The sequence below is a fragment of the Eptatretus burgeri genome, unplaced genomic scaffold (assembly GCF_056783735.1).
Source record: "Eptatretus burgeri isolate ZD-2024b unplaced genomic scaffold, Ebu_testis_v1 Ebu_testis_scaffold_3157, whole genome shotgun sequence".
Classification (NCBI taxonomy): Eukaryota; Metazoa; Chordata; class Myxini; order Myxiniformes; family Myxinidae; genus Eptatretus; species Eptatretus burgeri.
The window spans coordinates 117,998-140,654 of record NW_028225105.1 but is presented as its reverse complement, the minus strand read 5'-3'; the positions used below and the strand labels follow the sequence as shown (position 1 = coordinate 140,654).

At 45.2% G+C, this 22,657-nt stretch overlaps 1 long non-coding RNA gene and 1 pseudogene across 2 annotated transcripts; both read left to right on the top strand.

The window, feature by feature from the left end:
* Window positions 1–3,556: 3,556 nt before the first annotated feature.
* LOC147006658 (uncharacterized) lies at window positions 3,557–22,064 on the top strand (annotated as a pseudogene). Its single transcript, XR_015054678.1, has 9 exons — window positions 3,557–3,712; window positions 3,949–4,020; window positions 7,471–7,584; window positions 9,631–9,720; window positions 11,678–11,827; window positions 11,920–12,097; window positions 16,179–16,375; window positions 18,331–18,480; window positions 18,571–22,064. The product of XR_015054678.1 is annotated as an uncharacterized LOC147006658 (transcript).
* Window positions 12,098–15,410, top strand: LOC147006659 (uncharacterized). The gene is made up of 2 exons (XR_015054677.1): window positions 12,098–12,445; window positions 12,642–15,410. It is a non-coding gene; the product is annotated as an uncharacterized LOC147006659 (long non-coding RNA).
* Window positions 22,065–22,657: the final 593 nt, after the last annotated feature.

The following is a 22,657-nucleotide window of genomic DNA, read 5'->3' as shown; positions in this document are numbered from 1 at the left end:
GGAGAGTAGATTTAGAAAGATGAGCAGGTTCGAGGAAGAGCGGAGCATGGGTTCGGCTCCTGACTTACCCGACACAGACAGGCGGGCCGACACGAATCTTAAGTGCAGGGCAGGAGTGGTGGGGGCGGGATGGGGATATCGGGAGTGTTTTAGCAGGCAGGAACGGCCACAAGCTTCAGTGTACCATCGGCAGGAGGAAGGGGAGGACAACTGAAGACGAGATGGGACAAATCTGTGCAAGAGAGAGAGAGAGAGAGAGAGAGAGAGAGAGAGAGAGAGAGAGAGAGAGAGAGAGAGAGAGAGAGAGAGAGAGAGAGAGAGAGAGAGAGAGAGAGAGAGAGAGAGAGAGAGAGCAAATATCTTTGAAAAGATTCCCAGGACGAGTTGATGTCGGTGAGAGTGGACATGGGAGACCAGTCTGGAAGTTTGATAGCTGCCTGCAGTCGGCCTGAGTGAATTGCCAGACTCATTAATGCTGAGCTGGTTCTCTAATAATGGCCAGAGAGATGTCCTCTTTAACAAGCATATGGTCAGGTGAACCGATTGGAGCGGAGGAAGAACAGCAGACATTTTCTGGGAAATTGGTCAAAATAAAATCCAAAAGAGATGAATCACCATTGGCTGAGATTTGGGTCGGGAAGTTGAGAGAATGTGTCGGTCCCAATGAGTCGCAGAAATCCTTTGCTGAATTGCCGTGGCAGGTGAGAGAGGTACCCAACTAACCCTAACACCCAGCCAACTGGCACGATGACAACTGAAGTCACCACATCTGAGGAAGAGAGCCACAAAGGCTCAGCCTCATTGCGGGAGATACCCATGGTCCTAAATGCCTTGGTTTCCACAGCGTGAAGCCGAGAAAGGTTGGAGGCAGGAGCACCAGCCTAGAGGGGAGAGCAGTACTCCATCAAGCTGCGGATGAAAGCTTTGCTTGTGCTCAGGAGCTCAGGTGTACCAAGGAAGGACTTTGCATGACGTAGGATTCTCAGTCGATGACTAGCTTTGGAGGCCAGGTTGGAAAGGTAGCTTTCCCAGGAAAGATCACGGCAGACAGTGAGACCCAGAAGCTTGTATGAAAAGACTTCTTCAAGAGGATTGTTGAGAACGTGGATGGGGGGAGGGAGGGGGGTTCTAAACGGTCCTTTCAGAGAGACACTAAGTGAGAGTGTGAGATTTGTCAGGATGGACAAATTTGCATTTATCTAAGCCTTGTTCCAAACACGTCACAAACTGTGCCACATGGCAGTCTCCCCACAAGTCTGCATCATCTTGTGTAAAACATTCCGCTTAAACGTGGCGCTGGTCTTCACAATGTGGTGACCATTTGGTGCTCTCGTGGTTGTTCATAACTCTCTTTGTCTCCAGTATCATGAAGCATCTTGAAGCTGCTCTCTCTCTCTCTCTCTCTCTCTCTCTCTCTCTCTCTCTCTCTCTCTCTCTCTCTCTCTCTCTCTCTCTCTCTCTCTCTCTCTCTCTCTCTCTCTCTCTCTCTCTCTCTCTCTCTCTCTCTCTCTCTCTCTCTCTCTCTCTCTCTCTCTCTCTCTCTCTCTCTCTCTCTCTCTCTCTCTCTCTCTCTCTCTCTCTCTCTCTCTCTCTCTCTCTCTCTCTCTCTCTCTCTCTCTCTCTCTCTCTCTCTCTCTCTCTCTCTCTCTCTCTCTCTCTCTTTCTCTCCTGCCCAAAGACTCAGCCTCATCATGGGAGATACCAATGATCCGAAATGCATTGAGCAACAACAGTGCTCTTCGACGTGCCCGTTGGCCTGGTGATGCTCCATCCAAAAACAGGCCTCAATGGCCGGCGAATGATTCAAACTCTGCCTTGAGATTGCTGTATGTTGTGTGCCATTGCGTTGGAGGAGTGCTGGTTTAACAAAACCGCAACAATATATATATATATATATATATATATATATATATATATATATATATATATATATATATATATATATATAATCACTTATGATGTCCCCCTGTGCCGAGTCACACCGAAGACTAATAAATCGTCCCGTGGGTGACCGGCGGTTATTTCCCCAACAGGAGGGGTGAAAATGAGGGATTAGGAGGAAGGGTCCATGACCCCCCCCCCCCATCACAAGTACAGTCATGTGGAGCACAACCCCATCATGAGGCATCGCTGTCCTGATTCATCGTACCACATTTTGTCCGTACTCTGTCTCGGTTCAGTCGTTTGTGAGATGTTTCGGTCAAACATTAACGGATGTACGTACGTACACGTACGGTGTCCGCACGGACCGCCGGGACACACTCCATGTGCTCACTTCGGAGGAATAACCTGAAAATGGTGCGTGCTGCTTGTTTGCTTGAAGCTCACCATTTCCTCACGCTCACAACAGCGGCGTTCCTCGTCAGTGGTTTCCAATGGACTGCTTGATTCAGTGCTTAAGCCGCTTGGCGAGCGCTCCGCAATCACCTGACGAGCTGAACACAGCCCTGACTGAAAGGCATTTGGTAAGTTATTGAGAAGAAGAAGAGTTATTCAAGACAATTTGTCAATTTGATAAAACCTCCTCACATGACAAACTGTGTGGTAAACAATCGGAGAAAAAAAACCTTTGTTTAGACAACGATGCTGCCACCATTACACCGCCATGGCCGACGATGAGGTCGAAACGGGTGGGCGGCCGGGAGGCGACTTTAATAACAAGTGTGAACGGCGACAACTGTTCCTGTACAACTTCGCTTGATAATTAATTTTGTGACTAAATTAGGAATGACAATCAGGGTACAAAAAATATATATAATTTAAAATGAAAAATTACAAAAAACATAAAAAAGGAAGAAGAAGAAACTGGGAATCTGACGTCATTTCTCTCAACCAATCAGAACACGGCTGAGGGCCGCCATCACGTGCATGTTCCTGCAAAGACTAGATGATCCGGCAAGGACGATCCCTCCTGAGACTGGATGACGAATGGCGGGTTTTTTGTGCCGACTTGTTTTGTTTAACTCACTGATTGACCCGAGAGATGATGACCGTTGACCCCGCGCCGAACCTGGAAGATGAGTGATCTGGTTGGTGTTGGGTGTGCGAGGTCTGGGGTGGGGGAGGGGTTTCAATGACGTGCTGTTTGTACGTGACATTTATTTATTTATTTGTTTGAATGTCCTTGTGAGGTTTTTTATTCCATCATTTTCTTCCTTTGTTTATCTGATTCATTGTTTTTTGGGGTAAAGTTTTTTTTTTAACGAGGTGTGGGTACAGGTACAGGTGTCAATCACCAGTTGTTGCTGCAGGTGGTTGGTGAGCGCCATGTTTTAACCAAGTTGGGTCCAGAACACCCCGGTATGCACTTGGTCGAGCGCACACCTCCGCCAGGTTGAACAGTTCACGTTTCGTGTCGGATCAGCATCCGGACTCGAACCCAAATCGAATGAGCTTCTTTTTCTCACTTACCCAGCTCATCTCACTTACCCAGCTCATCTCACTTACCCAGCAAGTTGTTCCATTTGAATGTAATCTTTGAGACCGATCGATCACCTTGATTGATTGATGTTTTTTTTTTTTGTTTGTTTGTTTATTTGTTTTCTGACACGTGATTTATCCCGACTGGAAGTCCTTGGGGTCTCTCACAACCTGCTTGCTTCATTTCTCTTCATCCGTGCCGTGTCTGTTCGGACGAGTGACCGGACTCTCGCATGTGTGGCACCACAGCATTCTCTCTTCAGGAGGAAACCTGTGCCTCCTGTGGCTTCAGGTGTGAAATTGAGGATGGGAAGGAGGATGTGGAGAGCAGGGGTCATGAGGGGAATCTTTCAAGGCCCATCACTGCTGATTCGAATCTTGCAGCACGTTGGCAAGGCCTGCAGGGTTTGGCTTTCTGAGGGAGGTTCAGGTGGAGAGGAGAGGGGTTGTTGGGGTGATGTGCAGTCAAATAAACTTTTGTAACATGTTCCAGTTGGTGATGACACCTTTGTTGCCCCTCATGTGCAGTGCGAATTCAAGGTGCAGGAGATTCCTCTTTCCAGAATAAAGAAAATAATGAAGATGGATGAAGACGTGGAGGTGAGACAAATGGAGGGAATTGAGAAATCCAGTGCAAACCGGATTGTGTGATTCAGAGATGGCTAATCCAGGGAAATGTTCTGCCATCACGGTACCTGCACGACTTTGTGACACTTCACCTGTGGCTCAATCAGTACAATGAACGTTCCTTCACGTTTGCTTCGGCAAATCAATGTTTTGATGCAGATTCTTCCCACCAGTCGAGTTACCATGTGCATCTCACTTACCTTGTTTGGGAATTGTTTTGTTAAGTTAGCCGCTGCTCTGTTTTAAGCGTGCCCACCTCGTTTACAGGTGTCCCGAATGATGTTGTCTGATTGAAGAGCTGAACGACGTCGCAATGTGAAAGGTTAAAAGGCTGGCGACAGTCTGTGGACACGGGATGCACGTACTTGTTAGTGGAGAGGCTGAGTTAGTGAGGTGCAGGTACAAAGACAAGCTGACAGGTGAAATTGGACAGAGCAACGAGGTTCTTGTGAACAGGTGGTTGCTGGCTCGGTGGGGGCTTTCGACTCCCAATTTGGAGCCACCGATTGCAGTAAATAATTAAAAATGAAGAGCTTTCCAAAAATGTTGTTGGCACCTGGGCTTTGACCCAGTGTGGTTAATTAGTTATCTTTCTGTCACTGTGAGTTGATGAAACGCTCTGTTGTTGAGAGATTTTAACCGAACAGCTTCTGGCGATAACAATGAACGATAGCCGCCTCCTTCACCCACGTCGTCCATGCCTAGACGTCGAACAATGTCTTTGCTCGTTATTTATTTATTTATTTATTTATTTTTGTCTTTGTTGAAAATGTTGACTAAGTATTAGCACCTCAGCTTCCGAAGGTGAACGTAGGTTATGTTTTCCAGCCCTGTCTGTGTCTTTGCGAGCAGGATATCTCAAAATGCTGTGTGCGGATTGGGACAAAACTTGTTGGACAGGTTGGGCGTGTGACAAGGACGAATCGATTCGATTTTGGTGAGGATCTGGATTTGATTTTAAAAATTTTTAACTGATTCTTCACCATTGAGTGATGGGACCAAAAACGACAGATATCTTGATATATCAAAAAGTTATAGATGGATTCGGACGAAACTTGGTGCACGAGTTGGGTCGGTGACATGATCAAGCCGATTCGATTTTGGTTCAGGTCCGAATCCAGATCCGGCCTCTCAGTGGGATACGTCACCCTGGCGGAGACACTTTGACCTTGGAATTCGGACCAGGCGCCAGACAATGTTTCAGCCGATGTTCGTTCACGTTTCGAATCATTATTTACCGATTTGATTCATCAACCTTTGGAACACGGAACTGGATTTGAAAGCAGTTATTTTGTTTTTCATTCTCATGACAACACAGTGGAACACCGGTACCTGCGTGCGTCTGTCCGAAGCCCGTTTTTTTAACCTCCGCCATCTTCGAAGATGGATGGAGGTTAGTTTTCACCCCTTTCTGTTTGTTTGTTTGTTTGTTTGTGAACAGTATTACGCAAAAACTCCTTGACGGATTTCGACGAAACTTGGTGGGGGGGTTAGGTATGGTCCAAGGATCATGGCATTAAATTTTGGACTTGGTCCCCCCCCCCCAAAAAAAATTGTCAGAGAAAAATTTTTTATTTTTGCATTTCTACATGTTTTAAGTGATTTCCAACACCCCCCAAAAAAATTGTTCCCCCCCCCCAAAAACAATAGAGAAAACTTTTTTTGCATTTCTACATGTTTTAAGTGATTTCCAACCCCCCCAAAAAATTGTTAGAGAAAAAAAATGTTTTTTTTTTTGCATTTCTCAATATTTTAAGTGATTTCCAACCCCCCCACCCCTCCCCATAAAAAATTGTTTGAGAAAATTTTTTTTTTTGCATTTTTACATGTTTTAAGTGATTTCCACCCCCCCCAAAAAAATTGTTACCCCCTCCAAAAAATAGAGAAAGCTTTTTTGCATTTCTACATGTTTTAAGTGATTTCCAACCCCCCCCCCAAAAAAGAATTTTTTTTTTGCATTTCTGCATGTTTTAAGTGATTTCCACCCCCCCCGAAAAGAAAATTGTTGGAGAAAAAAAATTTTGCAACTTTTTTTTTCAACAAAATTTCGATTTTTTGTTTTGCATTTTTACATGTTTTAAGTGATTTCCAACCCCGCCCCCCCCCAAAAAAAAATGTTGGAGAAAAGAACTATAACTCTCAGCACTGTTGACATCATATTTAATGAATAAGATATAAGGTTCACTTGAGTGACCCAGCAGTATTGGCGGCGGAGGTTTTGCACTCTCCCTTTTTGCACTTTTGCACTCCCCCTCTAGTTTGCTACTGCGATGACTTATGAACTACAAAAGGGATTCCAACCAAACTTCACACAAGTATGGGCTATACGACGTAGATTAACCGATTCCGTTTTGGGCAGCAGGTCAAAGGTCATGTGCCCATTGAAAATCCTTTTGAAGACCGTAACTGTCGTTTTAAAAATATTTGATGTTCTCTCGACTTATCTCTTTTCTCTCTCTCTCGCACTCTTTCGTGTGACCTTCAATTGAGATCATATGTAACAGTTGGTTGACATGTAATGCGGAGGAAATACACATCGACACGTTTGCGTAAAAAATACATATTTTCAAGTCGGACTTGCAAGTGGAGGCCAGTCATTCGGGTTACGGGCCATTTATTTACGAACTTGGATGTTGAGACCTCAAGCAATGCTTGCTTGTCCCTATCGCTTGTCCCACATTCACTTCCAAATTCGATGTTCTAGTTATATCTAGAACATACGAGGGAGGAATTGATTTTTTTCAAGCTGATTGAAATTATAAAAAGTACTTCGGCGTGGGTTCACATAACCGGTACTCAGGTACTCATGCGCGGTTAAAAAAGAACAAAACAATTAAATTTGTACTTCAACAATGCGAAGAAAGCATACTCGCACAGCAGAGGCCGATGAGGGAAGGTTTGCTCAGCTAGTCTGGCCTCCAGGTAAGATTCTTCTGTGATAATTCTGATAAAAGTTACATCGGAACGTCGGGAACAGAAATGAAGAGGTTTGCGAGTGTCTCGTCTGAAGCGGACGTTCTGAGAGAGCACTTACAGAGGAGTCGGATGCCTACATCGCTGGGAGGCACTTTAAAGAATCAAAGCTGAGAATATTTTTTTTCTTTTGTGATTGCCAAGCCATTTCTGCTGGTACTCATCGGAGAACCCAATCAAAAAATAATTTGTCAACCTCAGTACTTTGGGAACTTTTAGCACGATTGATCATCCGTGGTGCTTTGAACGTGTTGCTGCAAAAAAAAATTCATTCGCAAGTTCGGCAAATAAACTTCGCTCGTGTGCTCGGTGACTCTCGGCACTGAGCCGGTTGCATTCATTCCACCATCCGTATTTTCAGCACCAGTCAGTTGACAAATTTCTTCGGCCAACACGCGTCCGTTGTCCCTTCCCGCCTGTTTTTGTCCCTCCTCAAACGTTGTCGAGCAGATGATCAGTCTCGAAGCTGTGGTGCTTTTCGCGAAGGCCGTTCAATTTTTCATCCGGGAGCTCTCGTTACGTGCCCGGATTCACGCCGAGGACGGCAATCGGCAAATGTAGCAGGTGTGCCCATTTCTCCATGTCGAGCGTGTTTTGGCTCCTTCGTTGATGGTATCCCCCTCCTCCTCCTCCTGTGCTTGATCGGGATCACCTTTTGCAAGGTCTTTTCTTTTTTTTCGTACCTGTTTTGGAGTTTGCAAACACGCTTCTCACCGTCAAGCAGCCAACAACTCCATTTCATCAGCCCGTGGCCTTTAAAATGCTGAAAACACCTCTTCGGAAAAGTTTTTGGAGTTGGAGATTTTACAACTTCTGAATTAATGCGTATCCCACCATCTGTCTGTCTGTCGCCATTTTTCTCAGAGAAGGCTGAACGTATCTTCGTCAAACTTTCAGAGGTTCATCAGCGAGTGCCTGGGAGTGTTTTCGACCGAAAGATTTTAATTTCCACGATTTTGTTGTTCTTCCAATTTTATTTTATTTTTTTTCCCCTTCATTTACCCCTCCCCCACCCCTCTTCATCGAGGTTGCGACATTTGTAATCATCACAGTCCGTGCACGTGCCTGTCCATGAGCATATCTGCATAACGAGCAGCCTGATTGTGACAAGCCATCGGAAGTGGCTTTGATTTTGAGCAAAGAATAATCTTCTTCTTCCTGAAGTGGTGAAGAGTGAACGTGGTTACCACCAACTTAGTAGGCCATTTGTAACGAACATTCAAGTTGCTGAGAGGTTCCCAGGGACGAAATGAATGTCAAAGGTCATGATATCAGTGGCAGATCAAAGTTTGCTGAAATCTGTGACCTTAAAAAGAGGTATAAACTGTAAAAAAACATCGAAGCCGACAAAAAGTTCCAGCATCATTTTATTTATTTATTTTTCCTTGGGTGGTACCAGGTTACCATTGACCTTTATCAGACCATTCTCGGTACGTGAGTGTTCCTTGCAGATTATTCATATTTCTCTGCGTTTCGGCAGAATGGCTTCAACGAAGTGCCGACGATTGCGATCCAGCACTGAGGGCTGTGGGTTTACTCGGAACATCTCTCCAGTCTGACAAACATCTCCATTTCTCGAGATTCCCAAAACAAACTTGATAAAAATTTTTAATTTGTTTGTCCCCCTTTCCCCAGTGCTGGTGACTCATTGACGTCGCACATCAGAGGTTCCTGAATCGGACACTTGTGGCTTTGCTCACCTTGCGAAGTGCTGGGCTATATCGCAGCAGGTCCTCTTCTCTCTCTCTCTCTCTCTCTCTCTCTCTCTCTCTCTCTCTCTCTCTCTCTCTCTCTCTCTCTCTCTCTCTCTCTCTCTCTCTCTCTCTCTCTCTCTCTCTCTCTCTCTCTCTGTCTCTCTCTCTCTCTCTCTCTCTCTCTCTCTCTCTCTCTCTCTCTCTCTCTCTCTCTCTCTCTCTCTCTCTCTCTCTCTCTCTCTGTCTCTCTCTCTCTCTCTCTCTCTCTCTCTCTCTCTCTCTCTCTCTCTCTCTCTCTCTCTCTCTCTCTCTCTCTCTCTCTCTCTCTCTCTCTCTCTCTCTCTCTCTCTCTCTCTCTCTCTCTCTCTCTCTCTCTCTCTCTCTCTCTCTCTCTCTCTCTCTCTCTCTCTCTCTCTCTCTCTCTCTCTCTCTCTCTCTCTCTCTCTCTGTCTCTCTCTCTCTCTCTCTCTCTCTCTCTCTCTCTCTCTCTCTCTCTCTCTCTCTCTCTCTCTCTCTCTCTCTCTCTCTCTCTCTCTCTCTCTCTCTGTCTCTCTCTCTCTCTCTCTCTCTCTCTCTCTCTCTCTCTCTCTCTCTCTCTCTCTCTCTCTCTCTCTCTCTCTCTCTCTCTCTCTCTCTCTCTCTCTCTCTCTCTCTCTCTCTCTCTCTCTCTCTCTCTCTCTCTCTCTCTCTCTCTCTCTCTCTCTCTCTCTCTCTCTCTCTCTCTCTCTCTCTCTCTCTCTCTCTCTGTCTCTCTCCTCGGGCCTTGTTCGAGATGCTTGTGCATCGATGTTAATGATTATGTTCTCCAGTTGTGATAATTAATTTGGGAACGCAAGAAAAGCCTGACTATTTGATGAATGATACACACCTGGGAGTAACTCCACCTTCGATGTTCTTCACCGTTCCCTTGAACCAGAGGAACGACATTGCCACGGCCATCAGCAAGGTGAACCGGTTCGACTTTCTCATCGACATCGTTCCCCAAATGAAGCCCAGGAAATGGAAGGTGCTCAAGTTATTTGAATTCACATCCCTACCTGTGAATTCATTTATTTATTTGTTTTTTTTTTGCAGCATACTGATCTTGCAATTTATCGCTCATACGCTCTGACGAGTCCATCCTCGATGTCCACTCGGCGCAAGACGACGTGGGCACACACTGGCAGCGTGTGAGGCTGTAAACATCCTTGAATGGAAGCTGTGTCCATGCTGAGCTTTCATTCCGATGTTTGTTGCCTCCACCTGCACCACCTCATCTCAGAACCACCCGAATCACTTATCGGTGACATGGCGTTTCACGGTTGCTTGTCGTAGATGTTTTCCGTTCCTTCTGAAGGTGTCCGCCAACTTGTCCAGTTCGATGACAGGAAGCAAGGCTTCTCACATTGGTGACTTGTGCACTGGTTTGTGAAGGTTTTTGGGACCGGTGGATTCTAATTGGCCGTCATCATTGTGTCCGAGGCTCTATGAACATCCTTCGCTCGCAGCTCGCACACAGGCATCAAGCTGGAGTGGGGGGTGTTCACAGCACTTCACTTCACTTCACACTGAGCATCCTCTTACATTTTGGCCACGGACTCGTCCCCACCGTCCCCTCTTGCCATCCCCATTTCCATTCGACTCGTTTGGCCGAGGCATGGAATCTGCGGAGTTGTTTACGTTCTCCTCCAATCCATCGAGCTGATCGCTTCAACGCTCGGATATTGTAATTGAACGACATTGTTCAGCGGTTATTGAATTTGAACCCCCTGAGACTATTTACATATCACATACCCAAGATTGTGAACTTCTCAAACCCACTTCTACCACTAAAGTTTTGAGGCTTTCAGGAATCGAACGTCGAGAGGTTAAAAAAATCACTCTTGGACGAACAGCCAGATACGTGCTTGAGATTTATCTTTTGATTTGTTCCCTCATATCTTTGCGACATCTTCCCTTTCCAAGGAATCCTTGATGTGGACCGGGCACTTTTCAGGACCCACCTTCCGTACGTCTGCAGCATTGAGGAATTTGTGCGTCAACCTCCTGATGATGTACTCAGGGTATCGGCTCTCACCGAGGATGCCGGCAATCTTGTCCATCTCGGTGTGAAGGAGTTATAACATGTCCTCTTCACTCGACTCACCAGTACGTTGATCAAACTAATGTTGCATCTCCAGAGGTTCTGGATTTGGGCAGTTTCACGAGGAGGGGGTTACTGGTGCGTTGTGTGTGCGTTCTGAAGATTCCTGGTGGGGACAAAACACGGAGAGGGCAGAGGGTGCAAGACCAGAAAATGAGGCGGAAGACGACAGAAACCACCGACCTGTCGGAGATGGTGAAGTGACCGGCCCGTTGACTCGGCTTCATCGTGAGACGTTCCAATGATCTTGAAAGCCTCGGTTTCCATGTGTCATCAAGATGTGCGTCAGTGGAGTCAGCCCAGAGGGGGAGAGCAGAACTCAAAGCTGCGGATAAAAAACCTCGCAGGTGGATCGGAGCTCAGGTGTGCCAGGGAAGGACTTTGTACGACGGGGGAAGCCCAGTTGGCGTCTGGCTTTGGAAGCCAACTTTGAGATGTGGTTTGTCTAAGAGAGATCATGGCTGAGAGTGGGAGTGTGGGAGAGTGGGATTTCTCAGGATTTAAAGACATATTCCAAGTGTTTGACCAGTTTGTGATTTTTGTCAACGTCTGGGGAGAGGGAAGAGGTTTCTGGATAGGTTTTGGGACCGAGAAGATGGACGGGATGGCCACAGATGGGACTGGTTTAACGGGTAGCATCAGAAAGATGAGGTGTTTCGGTGATCCTGCATTCGAATAAATGGAGTCAAGCCATTCATTACAAATTGTCGTGGCTGCAAATTGATTTGTGAGTTGGCCTGTCCAACATCCCCGGATCACATCGAATTGCTGCGGCTGTTTTTTCATGGCCAGGTAATCCCAGCATCGTTCCCACCCTCTTGTCACCCTTGGCCATCTCCAGGAAGGGGTGCGACGGGTGATGGCCCAGGAATGTGCGCAGAATTATTTTTCCCTGCCACAGGGTCAGACGGTCCAATGCGGCACGTGGCAGCAGAATGCGGCACAAGGTGTCCAGACGCTGCAGACCGTTTCAACTGTACAGCAAGTACAGGTCTGTTTGTTTCTAGATATCTTTGAATCACACAAGTGAGTTGTTGATTGACCGTTTATTTTAAATTTATCCGTTTGTTCTTCCCACCCCAGGGGTCTGATGAGCAAACCGTGCAAATTTTGGCTCCACAGGGTGCTGGAGGTTCCGTCTCAGGAGCTGGGCAAACCATGCAGGTGATGCAACAGGTTGTCACGAGCACCGGCAAGATTCAGCTCGTCCCGGTTAGGGCACTTCACCCGCTCATCACTCGATGCTTAACCTTGGTCAAGTGATCAGGACAGCTGTTGCAGTGGTTATCCAGCTACTCGATGGACAGACGTATCCAGGTTGCGGTTAATGGCCAAACATCCAACACAACTCCCATAAATGCATCAGCACCTCATGGATCAATTCTTGAGCCCACCTTATTTTTAGTCTCCATGAACGATCTGTGTGACAAATGCAAGGTCATGTCTCTCGGGAGACGACTACCAAGTGAGCATCCTCCAAAGTTCTTCATGGGCGGCAAGCCCTTGCGAGCACGTACACCACGAGCTTGACATACATGGAGTCAGGTTCTCCCGGACCTTGGGTTTCCAATCTCACGTGAACTCCATCGCCGTTAGAGCCGGACAAAGAGTGAGTGCCCTTCGCGGTGTTGCTCCATACTTGGATCCGCTTGGCCGAGCCCAAGTGTACAAAGCCCATGTCCGGAGCACAGTGTAATATGCTTCCCTCGTATGCATGTCTGCAAGTGCTGTGTGTCTTAAAAAGCTGGATGACGTGGTGGTGTTTGAATTTTTTTGTCCCCTCGTTATTCTTCACCTTTTGCCAGTGATACCAGATCCAGCAAGCGATGCTGCCCACTGGACAGGAGGAAACTTCCTGCAGCGGGACCCTTCGACCGACGCACAGTCAGTAGCCATTGATCAGGTGCAGCAGTGAGACCCGCTGGGACTTATTGGCAAATGAAACGAACCTGTGGAGGTGCAGGATGATAGTGTGTGAAGTGTTGCCATTTTGGATGCCTTTGATCAGTCCCAAAGCATACGTTCAATGCCGCCATCTCCCGTAACTCATTCTTCCTTCGACAACCGACCAATTTCCCCGGTGTTGTCCACCCTGCCAAGCCATTGATCTCCCCTGGTCGATAACGTCATCATGTTAACCATGAAATGCCAGGCCTGTCTCTTGGCCTTTGTACCTTGCGAGGTTGGGAGGGGTTGGTTGGTTGAGAATTGAAGTGAATCAAGGGAAGGCCGAAGACACTTTGTGGATTGACATGTTAGTGTTCGATTTTATTTTTGGATTATTTTTGTGGGTGGGGGTGTTAGGCAAAGGGTTTGGGTATGGAGGAGCTGTTGCAGCCCTTTGTTGTTGTCAGGTATGGATGTCAGGTGCGACTATTGATTGGCCACATATGGTCCATATTTAAACATTTGATTCATTTAAACATTCGGTAATTGCATTAATCAGTTGTCCGGATTCAAACCAGTCACCGGTGTCCTTGCTGTCTTAAAATGCATTTTACGCAAAGCCTACATGGCTCCTGCCCTTTCCATAAACAAACTTCCAGCAGGCAACTGTTATGAATTCCAGCCCTTGAAACCACAAGACTGTTTATGAATATGCGCCAGCTTTGTCTGGCAGCCCGCTTACAACCGTGGGAGAGTTATTGGATTGCCAAACTTCCCCGAGGGTGTAGGGAGGGGGGGAAGCCCACTTGCACCTTTGTTTCTTGCTTTGCCTTGCTTTTCTCCGCCGAGGAATAGGTTTTTACATATGAAAGTTTGTAGTGTGATTTTTAGTGTGGTACAGGGTCTGACTGCTGTGGTCATTATCATACTCATGATAATGTTTGCATGTGATATTAATCAGAAAAGTGATTTTCACAAACCTTTTACCGGATTGGTTGTCAAATACATACAAAATGGAGGTAGTTTATGGTAACCGTGTTAGTTACTTTCAAACGAAGCTCATAAAAAAAAAAGAACTCATTGGGAACGAACCACCATGTTCCTTTTTGTTGTAATTGATAAACTTTTGTTTGGAGATTACAAATTAAGAAACCTTTTACCTTCGGACCTTGTTAATCTGTTAATTGAGGATAGGAAAAAGTTACTGAGAATTGATTCAAGATAATAATATCTTAAGTTAAGTTACTTACATAATGTTGAAAAAGGGTCTCTGTTATTATACACTACATATTAGAAATCAAGCTATAATGGAAAACAGCATTGTATTTACATAATATAACCATAATGCAGAATGACTGAAAGAATGGCGAGACCAACAGCAATCATGAAATCCATAAAATGTAATGAGGAATTGTACCAAGTATTGTAACCGGATTGCTCTCACTGATTAGGAGCTGGTACTGACCTGACTGTAATTTAAATAAAATGACTCTACAATTTGTGGAAAGACAAACAAAAGGATAAACGAGAATTATGCGGAGTACAGAAGACATGACCATGAAATAAATGTTACATCGGTCAAAATAAAATAATTATATTATCGAAAAGAGTGCAATGACACAACAAGCAAATTTAAATATTACCTTTGTTATCTGTCTTCTGATTAATTAGACAAGTGCATGATTTTTATTGAGTGGTGCTTCTTGTACGTTTACTTGAGTAAGTTGAGGTATTACTAACACTGACTTGACCATCTTTCATCAGCACAGAAGTGCCAAGTTAGCTGGGAAAATAAATAAATAATGGCAGTTGCTCTGGAACTGTTTGTGAATGAAACTGCGGATTGTTTAGCAGATAACGATTGCAAATGTTAAAATTGTAACTGTGAAAAATAGAATCGCGTTGGATTCGGTACTTGAAAGAAGGAGCTAACTTTCATGTTTTTGTATGGATGATGGAATATTTTTGGTGACAAGAATTATTGATTACAAATTGAACCCTGAGAGAGACTGTTTGCTTTTACATGGAAATAGCAAATGAGATTAATGTTTTGAGTGTACGTACAACTGGGATTTCTGTATATTTTAGCATGTCGTTTTGGGAAATAACAAGGAAAGGGATTAAAATATAGATGTGACAAATAATGCAAGTTAAATGCTTCTACAAGAACCTTTGTTAGTCTTATTGAAATATATGAGCCCATGAAGTTTATTGATTGGTGTTTAATTGAAGCTTTGTTTGTTTCGGAGTGTCGAGAGCAGTTTTTGATGCAATGTACGATTTCGTCTCGTGGAGCTTTGGGAGAACTTCAACTGAAAGATTGGACGACTTTGCAGCAGGCAACTGTGATGAAAACTTTCAGCAGGAAACTGTTATGAATTCCAGCCCTTGAACCCTCAAAGCTGTTTATGAATATGTGCCAGCTTTGTCTCACAGCCCGCTTACAACCGTGGGAGAGTTCTTGTATTGCCAAACTTCCCCTGGGGTGAAGGGAGGGGGAGAGAAGCCCACTTGCACCTTTGTTTCTTGCTTTGCCTTGATTTTCTCCGCCTAGGAATGGGTTTTTATATATGAAAGTTTGTAGTGTGATTTTTTAGTGTGGTACAGGGTCTGACTGCTGTGGTCGGTCCCTGTGCCATCTCCGCATGCATGTGCTGTGCCGCTTTAATAAACCGCATACTCGAGAATCTTCTGTTGACTCCCCTCAATTCTTGGCCGGGATTAAAGGGTCTTCATCACAGTTGTGATTTGATTTCATGTATTTTTCGAAGTCTGTGTTTGGCGGATTAAAAGATTCGGTGCTAAGTTAAGGGTTTAAATTTCCATTGTTCTCTCATCGGACTCTTTTAAAGGGACCAATCGGTTGTTCAACGAAAAAAAATTTGATAATCCGTATTTGCCCGGGTCATCAAGGTGGAGGATTTATTTATTTTTATTTTGATAGGTTGGTGCCCGAGGTATGGGGAAACATTATACTTGTTCTTTTAATCGCCATTTTGAAAGGGCAACTAAAGAATCCCTATCCGGATCTTCACTAAAATCGAATCTATTAGTCCTTGTCACACGTTCAACATGTCCACCAAGTTTCATTCAAATCCGTCCACAACTTAGTGAGATATCGTGCACACAGGCAGACGGACATACAAACGGGGATGAAAACATGATCTCTGGTCCACCTTTGGTGGTGGAGGTAGTAAACAAAGTGTGAATTGAATTAAAATATATTTATCTCTCTCTCTCTCTCTCTCTCTCTCTCTCTCTCTCTCTCTCTCTCTCTCTCTCTCTCTGTCTCTCTCTCTCTCTCTCTCTCTCTCTCTCTCTCTCTCTCTGTCTCTCTTTTCTCTCTCTCTCTCTCTCTCTCTCTCTCTCTCTCTCTCTCTCTCTCTCTCTCTCTCTCTCTCCTCGGGCCTTGTTCGAGATGCTTGTGCATCAATGTTAATGATTATGTTCTCCAGTTGTGATAATTAATTTGGGAACGCAAGAAAAGCCTGACTATTTGATGAATGATACACACCTGGGAGTAACTCCACCTTCGATGTTCTTCACCGTTCCCTTGAACCAGAGGAACGACATTGCCACGGCCATCAGCGAGGTGAACCGGTTCGACTTTCTCATCGACATCGTTCCCCAAATGAAGCCCAGGAAATGGAAGGTGCTCAAGTTATTTGAATTCACATCCCTACCTGTGAATTCATTTATTTATTTGTTTTTTTTTTGCAGCATACTGATCTTGCAATTTATCGCTCATACGCTCTGACGAGTCCATCCTCGATGTCCACTCGGCGCAAGACGACGTGGGCACACACTGGCAGCGTGTGAGGCTGTAAACATCCTTGAATGGAAGCTGTGTCCATGCTGAGCTTTCATTCCGATGTTTGTTGCCTCCACCTGCACCACCTCATCTCAGAACCTCCCGAATCACTCATCGGTGACATGGCGTTTCACGGTTGCTTTGTCGTAGATGTTTTCCGTTCCTTCTGAAGGTGTCCGCCAACTTGTCCAGTTCGATGACAGGAAGCAAGGCTTCTCACATTGGTGACTTGTGCACTCGTTTGTGAAGGTTTTTTGGACCGGTGGATTCTAATTGGCCGTCATCATTGTGTCCGAGGCTCTATGAACATCCTTCGCTCGCAGCTCGCACACAGGCATCAAGCTGGAGTGGGGGGTGTTCACAGCACTTCACTTCACACTGAGCATCCTCTTACATTTTGGCCACGGACTCGTCCCCACCGTCCCCTCTTGCCCTCCCCATTTCCATTCGACTCGTTTGGCCGAGGCATGGAATCTGCGGAGTTGTTTACGTTCTCCTCCAATTCATCGAGCTGATCGCTTCAACGCTCGGATATTGTAATTGAACGACATTGTTCAGCGGTTATTGAATTTGAACCCCCTGAGACTATTTACATCTCACATAACCCAAGATTGTGAACTTCTCAAACCCACTTCTACCACTAAAGTTTTGAGGCTTTCAGGAATTGAACGTCGAGAGGTTAAAAAAATCACTCTTGGACGAACAGCCAGATACGTGCTTGAGATTTATCTTTTGATTTGTTCCCTCATATCTTTGCGACATCTTCCCTTTCCAAGGAATCCTTGATGTGGACCGGGGCACTTTTCAGGACCCACCTTCCGTACGTTTACGGCAGTGAGGAATTTGTGCATCAACCTCCTGATGATGTACTCAGGGTATCCGCTCTCACCGAGGATGCCGGCAATCTTGTCCATCTCGGTGTGAAGGAGTTATAACATGTCCTCTTCACTCGACTCACCAGTACGTTGATCAAACTAATGTTGCATCTCCAGAGGTTCTGGATTTGGGCAGTTTCACGAGGAGGGGGTTACTGGTGCGTTGTGTGTGCGTCCTGAAGATTCCTGGTGGGGACAAAACACGGAGAGGGCAGAGGATGCAAGACCAGAAAATGAGGCGGAAGAAGACAGAAACCACCGACCTGTCGGAGATGGTGAAGTGACCGGCCCGTTGACTCGGCTTCATCGTGAGACGTTCCAATGATCTTGAAAGCCTCGGTTTCCATGTGTCATCAAGATGTGCGTCAGTGGAGTCAGCCCAGAGGGGGAGAGCAGAACTCAAAGCTGCGGATAAAAAACCTCGCAGGTGGATAGGAGCTCAGGTGTGCCAGGGAAGGACTTTGTACGACGGGGGAAGCCCAGTTGGCGTCTGGCTTTGGAAGCCAACTTTGAGATGTGGTTTGTCTAAGAGAGATCCTGGCTGAGAGTGGGAGTGTGGGAGAGTGGGATTTCTCAGGATTTAAAGACATATTCCAAGTGTTTGACCAGTTTGTGATTTTTGTCAACGTCTGGGGAGAGGGAAGAGGTTTCTGGATAGGTTTTGGGACCGAGAAGATGGACGGGATGGCCACAGATGGGACTGGTTTTACGGGTAGCATCAGAAAGATGAGGTGTTTCGGTGATCCTGCATTCGAATAAATGGAGTCAAGCCATTCATTACAAATTGTCGTGGCTGCAAATTGATTTGTGAGTTGGCCTGTCCAACATCCCCGGATCACATCGAATTGCTGCGGCTGTTTTTTCATGGCCAGGTAATCCCAGCATCGTTCCCACCCTCTTGTCACCCTTGGCCATCTCCAGGAAGGGGTGCGACGGGTGATGGCCCAGGAATGTGCGCAGAATTATTTTTCCCTGCCACAGGGTCAGACGGTCCGAAGCGGCACGTGGCAGCAGAATGCGGAACAAGGTGTCCAGACGCTGCAGACCGTTTCAACTGTACAGCAAGTTCAGGTCTGTTTGTTTCTAGATATCTTTGAATCACACAAGTGAGTTGTTGATTGACCGTTTATTTTAAATTTATGTTTGTTCTTCCCATCCCAGGGGTCTGATGAGCAAACCGTGCAAATTTTGGCTCCGCAGGAAGCTGGAGGTTCCGTCTCCGGAGCTGGGCAAACCATGCAGGTGATGCAACAGGTTGTCACGAGCACCGGCAAGATTCAGCTCGTCCCGGTTATGGCACTTCACCCGCTCATCACTCGATGCTTAACCTCGGTCAAGTGATCAGGACAGCTGTTGCAGCGGTTATCCAGCTACTCGATGGACACACGTATCCAGGTTGCGGTTAATGGCCAAACATCCAAACCAACTCCCATAAATGCATCAGCACCTCAAGGATCAATTCTTGAGCCCACCTTGTTTTTAGTCTCCATGAACGATCTATATGACAAATGCAAGGTCATGTCTCTCGGTAGACGACTACCAAGTGAGCATCCTCCAGAGTTCTTCATGGGCGGCAAGCCCTTGCGAGCACGTACACCACGAGCTTGACATACATGGAGTCAGGTTCTCCCGGACCTTGGGTTTCCAGTCTCACGTGAACTCCATCGCCGTTAGAGCCGGACAAAGAGTGAGTGCCCGTCGCGGTGTTGCTCCATACTTGGATCCGCTTGGCCGAGCCCAAGTGTACAAAGCCCATGTCCGGAGCACAGTGTAATATGCTTCCCTCGTATGCATGTCTGCAAGTGCCGTGTATGTTAAAAAGCTGGATGACGTGGTGGTGTTTGAATTTTTTTCTCCCCTCGTTATTCTCCACCTTTTGCCAGCTATACCAGATCCAGCAAGCGATGCTGCCCACTGGACAGGAGGAAACTTCCTGCAGCAGGACCCTTCGACCGACGCACAGTCAGTAGGCATTGATCAGGTGCAGCAGTGAGACCCGCTGGGACTTATTGGCAAATGAAACAAACCAACTGACTTTTGGAGGTGCAGGATGATAGTGTGTGAAGTGTTGCCATTTTGGATGCCTTTGATCAGTCCCAAAGCATACGTTCAATGCCGCCATCTCCCGTAACTCATTCTTCCTTCGACAACCGACCAATTTCCCCGGTGTTGTCCACCCTGCCAAGCCATTGATCTCCCCTGGTCGATAACGTCATCATGTTAACCATGAAATGCCAGGCCTGTCTCTTGGCCTTTGTACCTTGCGAGGTTGGGAGGGGTTGGTTGAGAATTGAAGTGAATCAAGGGAAGGCAGAAGACACTTTGTGGATTGACATGTTAGTGTTCGATTTTATTTTTGGATTATTTTTGTGGGTGGGGGTGTTAGGCAAAGGGTTTGGGTATGGAGGAGCTGTTGCAGCCCTTTGTTGTTGTCAGGTATGGATGTCAGGTGCGACTATTGATTGGCCACATATGGTCCATATTTAAACATTTGATTCATTTAAACATTCGGTAATTGCATTAATCAGTTGTCCGGATTCAAACCAGTCACCGGTGTCCTTGCTGTCTTAAAATGCATTTTACGCAAAGCCTACATGGCTCCTGCCCTTTCCATAAACAAACTTCCAGCAGGCAATTGTTATGAATTCCAGCCCTTGAAACCACAAGACTTTTTATGAATATGTGCCAGCTTTGTCTGGCAGCCCGCTTACAACCGTGGGAGAGTTATTGGATTGCCAAACTTCCCCGAGGGTGTAGGGAGGGGGGGGGAAGCCCACTTGCACCTTTGTTTCTTGCTTTGCCTTGGTTTTCTCCGCCGAGGAATAGGTTTTTACATATGAAAGTTTGTAGTGTGATTTTTAGTGTGGTGCAGGGTCTGACTGCTGTGGTCATTATCATACTCATGATAATGTTTGCATGTGATATTAATCAGAAAAGTGATTTTCACAAACCTTTTACCGGATTGGTTGTCAAATACATACAAAATGGAGGTAGTTTATGGTAACCGTGTTAGTTACTTTCAAACGAAGCTCATAAAAAAAAAAGAACTCATTGGGAACGAACCACCATGTTCCTTTTTGTTGTAATTGATAAACTTTTGTTTGGAGATTACAAATTAAGAAACCTTTTACCTTCGGACCTTGTTAATCTGTTAATTGAGGATAGGAAAAAGTTACTGAGAATTGATTCAAGATAATAATATCTTAAGTTAAGTTACTTACATAATGTTGAAAAAGGGTCTCTGTTATTATACACTACATATTAGAAATCAAGCTATAATGGGAAACAGCATTGTATTTACATTACCATAATGCAGAATGACTGAAAGAATGGCGAGACCAACAGCAATCATGAAATCCATAAAATGTAATGAGGAATTGTACCAAGTATTGTAACCGGATTGCTCTCACTGATTAGGAGCTGTTACTGACCTGACTGTAATTTAAATAAAATGACTCTACAATTTGTGGAAAGACAAACAAAAGGATAAACGAGAATTATGCGGAGTACAGAAGACATGACCATGAAATAAATGTTACATCGGTCAAAATAAAATAATTATATTATCGAAAAGAGTGCAATGACGCAACAAGCCAATTTAAATATTACCTTTGTTATCTGTCTTCTGATGAATTGGACAAGTGCATGATTTTTATTGAGTGGTGCTTCTTGTACGTTTACTTGAGTAAGTTGAGGTATTACTAACACTGACTTGACCATCTTTCATCAGCACAGAAGTGCCAAGTTAGCTGGGAAAATAAATAAATAATGGCAGTTGCTCTGGAACTGCTTGTGAATGAAACTGCGGATTGTTTAGCAGATAACGATTGCAAATGTTAAAATGGTAACTGTGAAAAATAGAATCGCGTTGGATTCGGTACTTGAAAGAAGGAGCTAACTTTCATATTTTTGTATAGATGATGGAATATTTTTGGTGACAAGAATTATTGATTGCAAATTAGAACCCTGAGAGAGACTGTTTGCTTTTACATGGAAATAGCAAATGAGATTAATGTTTTGAGTGTACGTACAACTGGGATTTCTGTATATTTTAGCATGTCGTTTTGGGAAATAACAAGGAAAGGGATTAAAATATTGATGTGACAAATAATGCAAGTTAAATGCTTCTCTAAGAACCTTTGTTAGTCTTTTTGAAATACATGAGCCCATGAAGTTTATTGATTGGTGTTTAATTGAAGCTTTGTTTGTTTCGGAGTGTTGAGAGCAGTTTTTGATGCAATGTACGATTTCGTCTCGTGGAGCTTTGGGAGAACTTCAACCGTAAGATTGGACGACTTGCAGCAGGCAACTGTGACGAAACGTTTCAGCAGGAAACTGTTATGAATTCCAGCCCTTGAACTCTCAAAGCTGTTTATGAATATGTGCCAGCTTTGTCTCGCAGCCCGCTTACAACCGTGGGAGAGTTCTTGGATTGCCAAACTTCCCCTGGGGTGAAGGGAGGGGGGGGGAAGCCCACTCGCACCTTTGTTTCTTGCTTTGCCTTGGTTTTTTCTCGGCCTCGGAATGGGTTTTTATATATGAAAGTTTGTAGTGTGATTTTTTAGTGTGGTACAGGGCCTGACTGCTGTGGTCGGTCCCTGTGCCATCTCCGCATGCATGCGCTGTGCCGCTTTAATAAACCGCATACTCGAGAATCTCCTGTTGACTCCCCTCAATTCTTGGCCGGGATTAAAGGGTCTTCATCACAGTTGTGATTTGATTTCATGTATTTTTCGAAGTCTGTGTTTGGCGGATTAAAAGATTCGGTGCTAAGTTAAGGGTTTAAATTTCCATTGTTCTCTCATCGGACTCTTTTAAAGGGACCAATCGGTTGTTCAACGAAAAAAAATTTGATAATCCGTATTTGCCCGGGTCATCAAGGTGGAGGATTTATTTATTTTTATTTTGATAGGTTGGTGCCCGAGGTATGGGGAAACATTATACTTGTTCTTTTAATCGCCATTTTGAAAGGGCAACTAAAGAATCCCTATCCGGATCTTCACTAAAATCGAATCTATTAGTCCTCGTCACTCCTTCAACATGTCCACCAAGTTTCATTCAAATCCATCCACAACTTAGTGACATATCGTGCACACAGGCAGACGGACATACAAACGGGGATGAAAACATGACCTCCGGTCCACCTTCGGGGGAGGAGGTCGTAAACAAAGTGTGAATTGAATTAAAATATATTTATCTCTCTCTCTTTCTCTCTCTCTCTCTCTCTCTCTCTCTCTCTCTCTCTCTC